Genomic DNA, 13,205 nt, shown 5'->3' on the forward strand with positions numbered 1-13,205 from the left:
AATTACAAGGACTTTTCTTCCTAGGCTGTAACCCTGGGCTGGGGGGCATCTATGGGGCTGGGAACCCTTGCCAATCATATTCAATGGGCAAAAACTGAAAGTGCTTCCCTTGAGATTGGGAACACAACAGGGTTGTCCACTTTCACTGCTCTTATTCAACATAGTACTGGAAGTCCTAGCCACAGAAATCAGACAAGAAGGAGAAATAAAAGACATCCAAATTGAAAAGGAATAAGCAAAACTGTCACTATTTGCAGATTACATGATACTGTATATAAAAACCCTAAAGATTCCACCAAAAAAACTACTCAAACTGATAAATGAATTCAGGAAAGTAATGGGATACAAAATAAATATCCAGAAATCAGTTGCATTTATATAAACCAATAATGAACCATCAGAAAGGGAAACTAAGAAAACAATCCCATTTATAATTACATCAAAAAAGAAACCCATCTAGGAGTAAATTTAACCAGGGATATAAAAGACCTGTACTCAGAAAATCATAAGACACTGAAATTGTTTTATAATTCAAAAAAATTGAAGAAGCTACAAAAAGTGGAAGCACATATCCTGTTCATGGATAAGAAGAATTAACATCATTAAAATGTCCATACTAACCAAAGCAATCTATAGGTTCAACACAATTACTGTCAATATACCAATTCCATACTTACAGAATTAGAAGAAATATTCCAAAAATATATATGGAACCATAAAAGACCCAAAATAGCCACAGGAATCTTGAAAAAGAAGAACAAAGATGGAGGATTCATGCTATCTGCTATCAAACTACACTACAAGGTAATCAAAGTGGCATGGTAGTTGTATAAAAACAGACATACAGATCAATGGAACAGAATAGAAAGCCCAGAAATAAACTCACTCCTTTATTAATATTTGAGAGAGAAAAAAATTGCTCAAATGAAAGAACAGATCAAAGCTCCAGAAAAAAAAAATACAACTAAGCAACGAAGAGAGGGCCAACCTCTCAGATGCATAGTTCAAAACACTGGTAATCAGGATGCTCACAGAATTGGTTGAGTATGATCACAAATTAAATGAAAAAATGAAGGCTATGCTAAGTGAAATAAAGAAAAATGTACAGGGAACCAACAGTGATGGGAAGGAAACTGGGACTCAGATCAACAGTGTGGACCAGAAGGAAGAAAGAAACATTCAATCAGAAAAAAATGAAGAAACAAGAATTCAAAAAAATGAGGAGAGGCTTAGGAACTTCCAGGACATCTTTAAACACTCCAACATCCAAATCATAGGGGTGCCAGAGGAGAAGAGAAAGAGCAAGAAATTGAAGACTTATTTGAACAAATAATGAAGGAGAACTTCCCCAATGTGGCAAAGGAAATAGACTTCCAGGAAGTCCAGGAAGCTCAGAGAGCCCCAAAGAAGTTGGACCCAAGAAGAAACACACCAAGGCACATCATAATTACATTAGCCAAGGTAAAAAATGAAGGAGAGAATTCTAGAAGCAGCAAGAGATAAGGAGGCAGTTACCTACAAAGGAGTGCCCATCAGACTGTTAGCTGATTTCTCAAAAGAAATCTTACAGGCAAGAAGGGGCTGGAAAGAAGTATTCCAAATCGTGAAAGTCAAGGACCTACATCCAAGATGGCTCTATCCAGCAGAGCTTTCATTTAGAATGGAAGGGCAGATAAAGTTCCTCTCAGATAAAGTCAAGTTAAAGGAGTTCACCATCACCAAGCCCATATTTTATGAAATGTTAAAGGGACTTATCTAAGAAAAAGAAGATAAAAAACATGAACAGTAAAATGACAACAAACTCACAGTTATTAACAACCAAACCTAAAACAAAAACAAAAACAAACTAAGCAAACAACTAGAAAAGGAACAGAATCATAGAAATGGAGATCACATGGAGGGTTATCAGGAGGGGAGTGGACGGGGAGAGAGGGGGGAAAGGTAGAGAATAAGTAGCATAAATGGTAGGTAGAAGATAAACGGAGGTTAACAATAGTATAGGAAATGTAGAAGCCAAAGAACTTATATATATGACCCATGGACATGAACCAAAGGGGGGAGAATGCTGGTGGGAGGAGGTGTACAGGGTGGAGGGGAATATAGGAAAAAATGAAACAACTGTAATAGCATAGTCAATAAAATGTATTTTAAAAAATGAAATAAAATACTCTGTCCCATACTAAAAAAAAGATTAAAAAATATTTGACAAAGCGGACAAGAAAATACAATGGGGTAAAGAAAGTCTATTCAGTAAATGGTATTGGGAAAATTGGACAGATATGTGCAAAAAAATAATGAAATCAGACCATCTTGTTACACCATACATAAAGATAAACTCAAAATTAAGTTTTAAATGTGAGACTCAAAACCATAAAAATTGTAAAAGAAAAAATCCTAGAAGAAAACATAGGCAATAAAATTGTAGATCTTTCCTGCAGTGATATCTTTTTGCTGATATATCTCCTTAGGCAAGGAAAACAAAAGAAAAAATAAACAAATGGGATTACATCAAACTAAAAAGTTTTTTTGTACAGCAAAGTAAACCATCAACAAAATAAAAAGACAATCCACTAAATATATGGGAGAATATATTCATCAATGATACATCTGAAAGGAGTTAATACCCAAAATTTATAAAGAACTTCTACAACTCAACTCAAACAAACAAAAAACCCAATTTTAAAAATGAGCAAAGGACCTGAATAGACACTTCCCCAAAGAGTACATACAGATGGCCATAGACATATGAAAAGTTGCTCAAAATTGCTAATCATCAGAGAAATGCAAATAAAAAACTACAGTAAGCCCTGGCTGGCATAGCTCAGTGGATTGAGTGCGGGCTGGGAACCAAAGTGTCCAAGGTTCGATTCCCAGCCAGGGTACATGCCTGGGTTGCAGGCCATAACCCCCAGCAACCGCACACTGATGTTTCTCTCTCTCTCTGTCTATCTCCCTCCCTTCCCTCTCTAAAAATAAATAAATAAAATCTTAAAAAAAACACAGTAAGATACCTCACACCTGTCAGAATGGCTACCATCAATTAACCAACAAACAACAAGTGTTGGAGAGAATATGGAGAAAAGGAAACCCATGTGCACTACTGGTAGGAATGAACACTGGTGCAGCCACTGTGAAAAACAGTATGGACCCCTCAAGTAATTAAAAATGAAACTGCTGTAAGACCCAGCAATTCCACTTCTAGGAATATATCTAAGGAAAACTGAAACACTGATTCAAAAGAATATATGCACCCCTATGTTCATTGCAACAACAGCTCAGATTTGGAAGCCACCCAATTGCCCATCAGTAGATGAGTGGGTAAAAAAGTAGTGGTACATTTACACAATGAAGTACTGCTTGGCCATAGAAAAAAAGGAAATCTGACCTTTTGCAACAGCATGGATAGACCTGGAGAGCATTATGCTAAGTGAAATAAGCCACTTGGAGAAAGATATGTACCATATGATTTCACTTATATGTGGAATCTAATGAACAAAATAAAACTAACAAACAAATAGAAACAGACTCATAATACAGAAAACAGACTGACAGCTTTCAGAGTGTTACCAGTACACAGTCTGTTGGGAGCACAGGGGAAACTCCCCGCCATCAACCAAGATGGCAGCAGGGAGAGGTCCTTACACTGAGCACAAGGGAAAGCTAACAATATCAATGGATAGGGTCCAAGCTGGAAAAACTAGCTATATAATTGGAGAGGATAAAGCCCTTTCATCCTGGTTCCAGATTAGGGGTAGGCCCAGGGGAAGGCAAGCACATGTACTATAGAAGTCAAAATAGCTCTGTGGGGTGAGGGACCAAAGAGGCCTGTCAATCTAGCCTGGGAAAAGAAGGGATTGGCTGGGAGGTGGACCTACCCAAGTGCAAGAATGTTTGGGAGGTTGATCTGTCATTTTGAGAAAATAGCTGGTCAGTATCACACCCAAGCTAATATAACCTCAGGGGAACCAGGAAACTCCCTCTCTTGCTTGGAGATGGCATGCTCCTGAATTGGACTCACATGGTCCACTCAATTGCTCTCTCCATGGGCCACAAGAGGGAGTCTTCAAGAGGGATCCTTGTTCTCCATACACAACAGTGAGGTCATTACCAGAGGGAAGGGAAGTGGAGGGAAGTAGAAGAAGGGTAAAGGGGGAAATAAATGGTGATGGAAGAAGACTCGAATTGTGTTGGTGATCACACAGTACAATACACAGATGATATACTATGTAATTGTACAACTGAAACATGTATAATTTTATTGACTAATGCCACTCCAATGAATTCAATAAAAATAAATAATTAAACAATATTTATATATTTACACTATTCTTAGTTATAGACTCATGGCCTTTAAGCCTCCCATAGGCTGGACCTGGCTTCTGCGCAGCAAGTGGTCTCAGGGTTCTAGGAGAGCAAGGTGGCTGTTGCAAGTCTTCCAAAGACTCAAGCTCTGGAATTTACACCATGTTACTTTCTCTGCATTTTATTGACCAAGGCAAGTCACAGGCAGTTGTATGCAAGGGATGGATAAGGACCCTATCTCAGTGCCTGGGCATGAAAGGCATTAGTTGAGGGACATTTCAAGTTGTGGTAAGAGATTTTACCCAACAGACTGGGAGATGCAGAAAGAGGAAGGAAAACCTTGTACGTGGAGACCTAGGAATAACTGGGCTGTTGCTGCAAGTGTGCTGGTCACCTTGTGCACTGAGCACTCTGGGAAAATAGGATTTACTTACATGGCTGCAAAGCTCAGTCATCATCCATCCTGGGCCATCCTACTCTCCCAACCAGAACAAGGAAAATGCAGGGAGAGTCAAAAAGAGGAGGAAAAGAAATAACCTACTGCACCTTGGTAGGGGCAGGAAGCCATAATGATGTTATTAATCTCCCCTGCAAAATTCACATATTAACATATTCACATACTGCTCTGTGTGGGCTGTTTCCACTTTGTTTCCACTTTCTTTAAAGTAGATGTTCTCAAATTCTACTCACTAGGAAGTTCCAGTAGCTCTTAGGTTCTTATAGTTTTTAGGGCAATACTGCCTCTGCTTTGGGTCTGTCCTTTTAAAAATGTTCTGCAGGAATTTATAACTTGTTCATATTCTTTTATTTTGAAAGAACACCTCTTCATTGATAGTTTTTCAAAAGCTATTCACCATAATTTCCTTTGTAATGAGATGGTGGGCTTGGGATGCTTTGCCCAGCATATTGAGCCATACATATACTGGCAGAATGGGGATGGGGGACCATAAATATGCACCATTTCACACTGACACGGAAGTGTGTATTTGGTAAGAAAACTGAACTTTCATAGTACTTTGAGTAGTCCTAAAGGAGTTCCTGGTAGTAAAAACTGCATAATAATCAATGCCACATTAGCTAGTTATTATTTTGTATTATGATCACATTTGTAAAAAGAAGTCCCACCATGTATACTACAAAACCTCCAGTGCCTTGCACCATCCCTAATGCAGGCGAGGACCCCAGTGCATATTTTGTGAGTGAAATGTTGACCATCATTATCATCACCCTCACAGGCAGAGGTGGGAGAAAAACACATGGGATCACCATGAAACGCACTGTGACAGGAATGATGCCTGATTCTACCATCTAGACACATTGTTTTGGGGTTCCCGTTGCCATTTGAGAGAGAGAGAGAGAGAGAGAGAGAGAGAGAGAGAGAGAGAGAAGTGTTGTAGACAGCCCCAGAATTTGGGTTTAGAAAAAATCTTAGCAGCCAGCATCCAGTCTTGCCCATCAATACAGCATTCCTCTCGGAGTCCATCAGAGGGGTGGCTCCCTGAACTTGTGCGAGTGAGGTGACCCTCTTCTGCACCAGCTCTCTAACTACTTCTTTTTAAATTCAGTCTATCTTGTTCTTAAAGTTATAAAAATATTTAGTAGAAATCTGCCTCCTATGATTTCTACCTCTGGAGCTTATTCTGTGTTTGACACCAGAGAGACCAAACCTATACTCTTCCACACAACACTCATAAGTAATTGAATTTCCCCCATTGTTGAATATATAACAAAAATTGATTGAGTGTTCTAGTGCAACCCCAAAGGAAAAAGTATCTTGAATAATGATATCAGAATATGTGGAAGATATAGGGACTACATGTCTCATGGTTTTGAACTTTGTGGTTGAAGACAGTGAAAGTTGACAGATTAGGTAGGCATTTGTCAACAGTATTAATTATGAACTTTGAAATCCTGGTCAGCAAATGTTCATCACAGCATCTTGCAAATATGATCCAAGTTTTTTCAGCACTGATCTGATGGTGCTTAACCACAGTACATAGAGAATGGTTTTTCATTAGCTCTGGCTGATGTGGCTCAGTGCATTGAGCACTGGCTTGTGGATGGAAAGGTTACTAGATTGATTCCTTGTCAGGGCACATGAGTGCACTACAGGCCAGGTCCCCAGTGGGGGTGTGTGCAAAAGACAACCACACATTGATGTTTCTCTCCCTCTCTTTCTCCCTCCTTTGCCCTCTCTCTAAAAATAAATAAAATCTTTTTTAAAAACAAAGAATGGTTTTCATTAGAAATTACTGACGTAATAGAGTGAATTTGAAAGGAAAGGTGTGATACTGCTAAAACTCATGATCTTCCCCCACACTACTGCACCCCATTTTGCAGGCTACCTCCCTACTGTGTCTGAGCCCAGAAGTGAATTTTGGGCTGCTGCAAAGGAACTCGGGTCTTAACAGCATTAGAGGAGCCCAGAGATGGCGACTCCCATAAAGGCAAAGGTGAGGATGGTTAAATGATATATTTAAAACCATAAACGTAAACCATGAAAACCTTGGGTGAACTGTAATTTGGTAAGTAAAAGAAATTTACAGCTGACTGAAAACTTGAAAAATGTAGTATAGTGTGTAGCTGGTGGTCATTGTAAAGAAGAGCAGTCCTTTGGTTGGCTCTTGTTGAGTTTTAGAAAAACAATCTATTATTTTTGGTAGCTTTTTTTTCTGAGAATGAAAAATGCACTGGCATCAAAACCATGAAAAATGAAATAAAATACACCCAAAGCAGCACCTCCAAAATCACTGGCCTGCATCTTCCCCTCCCTTCTGCCAGGATGTCTTATTCTGCCTTCCAAAGGTTGTCAGAACACTTGGGAGGCATTGGCCGAGTTCCTTGGTGTCGATTGCAGGTGGTGGATTTCCAGCAGCAGCCAGGTGCAAGGTGCACAGAGTTGTCAATTCCACTCCCTCCGCTGCCCCCTCAACAGTCGCACCACTGTTAGGCGTTTTGGGAGCGGTGGCTTGCTTCCACCCTGGGAGTGGAGGCGGTGGAGCGGGTGAGGGGCTGGAGAGGCGCTGCTGGGGGAGAGCCCGGCAGGTCCCCGCAGTTCACTTGCCTGAGTTCGCCAGAGGGTGGCACCCCAGGCTCTACCGAGGGGACAGGAGGAAGGGAGAGGCCTACGGAGAAGAGGAAGCGAAGTTAAATGGTCGGGCTCTGCTCTGTAGCTCGCAGCAGCGGTTTTGAGCCCACCCCCACTCCTTTACGGAATAAGTGAGCCTCTGCCAGACTAGGCACCACCGAGTTGGAAATTTCTAAGATGAAAAAAGGCTTGCGAGGGTTATTCAAGATCACAGGCGTTGACCCTCCAGGTCTCAGGAAATCCGGCTACTGGCTGTGGTGGTTCTTGGGGGTGGGCGTCCCGCCACTGTGGGTGAGCCAGCATCTGATCTGTTCCTTCGTGTCTGTTTTTGCATTTGCTGGACTTGTGTGACTCCGTGAAGGATGCCCTGAGGTTGATCTCTATCTTTGGCATTCCTCACACCTCCCTGCACATGCTGAACGCAGGAATCACCAAACCACCGGCTGCCTGAGCCTTCTATGCGCAGCGGCAGCCCAGGGCCCAGGAAAGGACGAGCTCGGTGGCCCAAGCCCAGACCCGTGTTGTAGCGGAGTGGCGGCAGGGTGCTGGCCCGCCCTCAGCCGCCACCAGTCATTTCTCTGACACTGGAGCAGGAGCGGAGGCCGGTGTGGCGCGCGTGGGCCCTGGAGCCGGGGTTCCTCCGAGAATGGCCAGGTGCGCAGCACGCTGTTGCTAAGGAATGCGTGTGGCACTGCTCCGGGTCCCTGTAGGCTGACCGCCCGCGAAGCCTCTCTGGCCTCAGCGGGATCCCCTCGACAACTGGGCTCCCTGGGAGCGCGCCCCACGGCGGGGTGCCACCCAAAGTCTTCCGTTGACAGCGGTGACTCAGATTCCCAGTGATTTTGAAAAACTGTGGTGCTGAGTGAAAAACTACAACAACGAAGCACAAAAACCAAACACCCGTAGGCACAGGTTCAGCTTAGCGAGCAATGGGTCTCCAGTGAGGCAGAGCCTCCGGGGCTCTGCGAGCAAACCTTGCGGCAGGAAGGGAGCTTGCGCTGGGGGCTGGCTCCATAAAGCAGCAGCTCGGCTGTTCCCCGCAAGACCTGCGACACCCCGGCCGCAGGACAGCGCGCAGCAAACGTTTTCACGAATCGCAACTGTATCCTTTTCTCTAGAAGCTCAGATACATCCACGTTTAATAAAGAAATGAAGAGAGGCGAAGGCTCTTCCGAGGCTTGCCTGGGGTAGGGAGGCGGGCTGGGCAATACATGGTGTGCACTAAGTGGGTTTAGGAATTTGGAGACACAACCCTGGCGACATCAGTGCTACTGGCGAGTGCCGCGGACTTCCCGTGCCAGAGATCCCCATGGCCCTTTGATCCCAACCAGCCTTCCCGCCCTCCCGCTCCATACTAGTGGAGGCGGCACCTGTCCACGCCCTCGGCTTCAGCAAGGGCGCCCTCTGTGACCTGAGCCGAGAGCTCTAGCCCCACGCCCTCCTCACGCTGCTTCTCCTCTAGGTTCCCCTGGTTTCCAGAGGACCTCCTGACGCTGCAGCACTGGGAGAGAAGGGCTCGCAGTCACTGGCGCGAGGCCCCTAGTCCCAGCTCCCCGGCACAGCCTGGGTGGCATAGACAGCCGCCTCCAAGCCGACCTCCTGGCTGTTTGCCACCTAAGAGCGCTTAACGCCTTAGTGGGCAGTGCGAGTCGGTGGAGCTGCAGGGGAGGATACTATCCCGGCTTCCTTCTAAGCATTTCTTTTCTGGCCCCTGCCTGCTTCGCTCAGCCCCACCGAGCACCCCGAGTAGCGAGTACCGAGGCTCTGGGGGAGGGGGGTGCGGTTCCCAGCCTGCGCAGCCGGTTCCAAGGCTGGTTCCCGGTGCCACTCTGAGCAGCTGCTGTGGAGAGTTCGGCTGCAGCCGCCTCCTTGGATCCCGAGCGCACGTTCCACGCGACAGTCAGGATAGACCTCTGGCCTCTACATCCAGGCCCCTTCCTTTCCCTCCCGCAGCGAAGTTCTTCCGCCACACTCACCCCACAAAGAACACCTTGCCCTACGCTCAGGACTCACTGAAGGATGCGCTGAGACTTTAATCTGGGGCTGTGCTGTCACGTGGCCCCTCTATATCTGCTTACACATAAAACTGACCGAGCTGGCCAGAGGGCCTGACAGCACCGAGTGGTACCAGGAGTGTTGGCGGTGAAATTGGACCTCTGTTCTTGAGAGGGCGAAGAAAGATTTCAGAACCAAGAACTCAAATTACAAAAGTTTATTTAGAAAGCTACAGAGGTAGTAGAAGTGAGCCAACTGGTGTGCATAGGCCCAGGAAACGAGTTATAGAAGCAAAAGAAGGCCCTTGGGGCCCTGGTTCAGCTCAGTTAGAGTGTGTCCCCATGCGCCAGGGTTGCAGGTTCAACCTCCCTCAGGGCACATACAAGAATCAGCCAATGAATGTATGTGTGTATATGTGTATATGTGTATATGTGTGTGTGTATATATATATATATTATATATATATAGCCCTTGGAGCTTAGAAGAGGAAAAGGCAAAGGTAACAGGCCTTGAGGGAAGAGTAGGGGCATGGGAAGGGGGTCACACTTGCTCCCCACAGGGAGAGAAAGCTGGGAGTTTAGGGGAGGTCTTAGGGGAAGATCTCAACAGAATATTCATCAGCTTTATGCTGATGCACCAGAATGATACCTATGCCCCTGACTTCATCAGTCCTTGAGTGTGGTTGGCACAAATGGCACTAACTGGATTTTTGTTATCTGCCTCCCTGAGCAGGGTGATTTAAGCTATTTACCCTCTGGTTGGGGAGGAGAAGTATAAGCCATTTATTCTTAAGTGTCCTTGGTTAGGGAAGATAGGATTTTGCAATTTACTAGATGGCTGTAAACTTCTTGGCAGTTTAACTACCCGTCTGTTTCCATATTCTGCTTGTCCTGGTTTACATGTCTCACGAGGACTCTCCCTTCTCTGTAGAGGGTTTCAGACTAGGGTGGTCCCTAAACTGTGTTTCCTTAATCCGTCTAGACCTGGCACTGCAGAGTGAGATGTCCCTGCTCCCTAATGACGTTGCCCCCACTCCAGAGCTGCGATTTCTCAAAGCACAGGAAGAAGTGGAGGGGGTGGGTGCAGGACAGCACTGGGAAGACAGGTGGGGACCTGGCCAGAGAAGCACCAGAGACTTGTGAGAAAGAGAGGGAGTGTTGCCAAAGATTCCAAGGAGGAGAGGCATGCAGGACTGAGGGGCAAAAATGCTGCACTCCCCACAGTGCTCCCCATGCACACTCAAACCCATGGCTACATGCACTGGCCTCAAAACACGATTCCCTGAGCCCCAAAATCTTCAGTATCCCAGCTCAGTGGAGGCACTACCCTCTCTCCCACATGTAGGTCCTGGCTCTTCTCAATCCATTTTTTAAAATTATATTTTATTGATTATGTTATTATAGTTGTCCTAATTATCCCCCCTTAGCCCCCTCCATCCAGCATCCCCCACTCCCTCAGGCAATCCCCACACCATTGTCCATGTCCATGGGTCATGCATATAAGTTCTTTGGCTGCTCCATTTCCTATGCTGTACTTTACATCCCCATGGCTATTCTGCAACTACCAATTTGTACTTCTTAATCTCTTCTTCACCTTCTTGCCCAGCCACCCAACCCCCTTCCATCTGGCAACCATCAAAACATTCTCTGATTTGATGTATTATGTTTTATGTATACAGAAACAGTATCTATGATTCTGTTTCTGTTATGCTTGATTGGTTATTTTATTTTTTAGATTCACTTGTTGATAGATATTGCCATATTATTGTTCATATTTTTGATCTTCTTAAAGAAGATCCTTTAACATTTTATAAAACACTGGTTTGGTGGTGGTCAACTTCTTTAGCTTTTTGTTGTCTGGGAAACTCTTTATCTGTCCTTCAATTCTAACTGATAGCTTTGTTGGGTAATCTTGGTTGTAGGTCCTTGTTTTTCATCACTTTGAATATTTCTTGCCCATCCCTTCTAGCCTGCAAAGTTTCTGTTGAGAAATCAGCTGACAGTCTTATGGGAGCTCCCTTGCAGATAATTGATTTTCTCTTGCTGCTTTTAAAATTCTCTTTGTCTTTAACCTTTGCCATTTTAATTATGATGTGTCTTGGTATGGGCCTCTTTGTGTTCATCCTGTTTGAGACTCTCTGAGCTTCCTGGACTTGTATATCTATTTCCTTCACAAAGTTAGAGAAGTTTTCTGTCATTGTTTTTTCAAATGGTTTCCAAATACTTGTTCTCTCTTGTAACTGGGCAGCCTGGGGTCTGGCCATTTGCTACCATGTATAAGCATAACATAAAGATTTGTGGGAAAGGAAAGAAGTTTTCATGAACAGGGCATCCACTGTTTGGGGGGGTGGTGGTTGAGAGCATTCCTGTTTTAAGCCAATCTTTCCCACCAAGCATAGAAATTTCCATGTTCCCAAGAGGACTGAAATTCCAATCCATATCCTAAAGTTTCCCATTATTGTTTATCTGTCCTTTTGGAGTTCATGGTGTCTATACAAATGGGTCTCCATATTTAGGCTTTTTCTTTTTGGGGGTGTGCATATGTGGATTCCAGAGTCACCACTGTCCCACAGCAGATTTTTCTCACCCGCAGGGTCTGTGGTGCGCTGCCAGATCAATCCAGACAGTTGTGGAGGGGAAGCTCTACTTGTGGGGCCCTAACACCCAAGGCTGCCTGGGCCCCTGGGGCCAAGGAACATTCCCAGCACATGCCTCCATGTGCTGTTCCCAGCCTCCCTGCACTACTCTTAGAGCAAAAAAATGGAAGCACTCCAGGACCCATGTGGTATGTCACCCAGTATCCCAAGGGCAGGCACCCAGCAAGGCACACATCCTAGCATGGGCCTTCACCTTTGCACCTGACTCCCGTCTGTGTGAGGCTGAAGCCCCAAGTGGACCCCACGTCTGTGGGTCACCAAACAGGGGCACAAGGCAAGGAAGAGCAAGGCTTCTGCATGTGTTCTGTTTTGAAGTTCCCTCTCCAAATCCCACATGCTGTGGGAGTGTCTATCTATTCAACTAATGTGGGCCAATGTTGGCCATGTTTTCCACAGTTGTCTTTGCCCCTCTTCCAGCTGCCGTCTTGTGGAAAGGGGCAGAAGTTTCCCAGTTGTGCACAAGCCTCTCTGCCTCGGTAGGGCACCTGGTCCCTGCTGTGGCTTGCTGACCTACACCACACATGTGTGTTTTGACATTTTCAGCCCCATGCAGCCTCAGTATAAGCTCTCTCTGGCTGTGTCATGAGCTGCTCAGCTACCAGGGCTGCACACGCTGACTATTTACTGTTGCCTTAAGCAGCAGTCTCCTCCTGCAGACCCTTCTCTTCTGGGTCACTCTGCTTCATTGTTGGGGCAACACATGCTGGTTTGTTTACAATTGCCTCCTTTGAGGCAACAGCCATGCTGTTTTGATTACTATGGCCTTATAGTATAGGGCATGAGGTGGCATGAGCACTTTCTGCAGTAATGACAATCCCTTGTGTCTTAATAAGTTGATGGTTACATTGATGCCTGTTATAGATTGAATACCGTGTCCCCCCAATTTATATGTGGAAGCCCTAATCCCCACATGATGGTATTTGGAGGTGGAAACTTGGGGAGGTAATTTGGTTTAGATGAGGTCATAAGGGTGGGGACTTTATGACAGGATTAGTGCTTTATAAGAACAGGAAGGGAAGAGACACCAGAGCTCACTCTCTCCACCGTATGAGGACAAAGCAGGAAGGCAAGGTCTGTAAACCAGAAAGAGAAATGGCACCCTGATCATAGTCTCCCAGCCTCCAGACCTGTGAAAAATAAATGTCTGCTGTTTAAGCCTCCCAA

At 44.9% G+C, this 13,205-nt stretch overlaps 1 long non-coding RNA gene across 3 annotated transcripts in view; it reads right to left on the minus strand.

The window, feature by feature from the left end:
- LOC123825704 overlaps positions 1-13,205 on the minus strand; it is a 57,230-nt gene that overhangs the window by 12,376 nt on the left and 31,649 nt on the right. The window contains exon 3 of one of the 3 annotated variants that reach the window (XR_006786936.1): positions 11,582-13,114. The exons of 1 other annotated variant lie outside the window; for it this stretch is intronic. This is a non-coding gene — a long non-coding RNA (uncharacterized LOC123825704). Of the gene's footprint in view, positions 1-11,581; positions 13,169-13,205 lie in introns of those variants that run through there. One more of the 3 variants, XR_006786935.1, reaches the window with a different exon arrangement.

The sequence above is a fragment of the Phyllostomus hastatus genome, unplaced genomic scaffold, assembly GCF_019186645.2.
Source record: "Phyllostomus hastatus isolate PE091 unplaced genomic scaffold, TTU_PhHast_1.1 phas_contig_64, whole genome shotgun sequence".
Taxonomy (NCBI): Eukaryota; Metazoa; Chordata; class Mammalia; order Chiroptera; family Phyllostomidae; genus Phyllostomus; species Phyllostomus hastatus.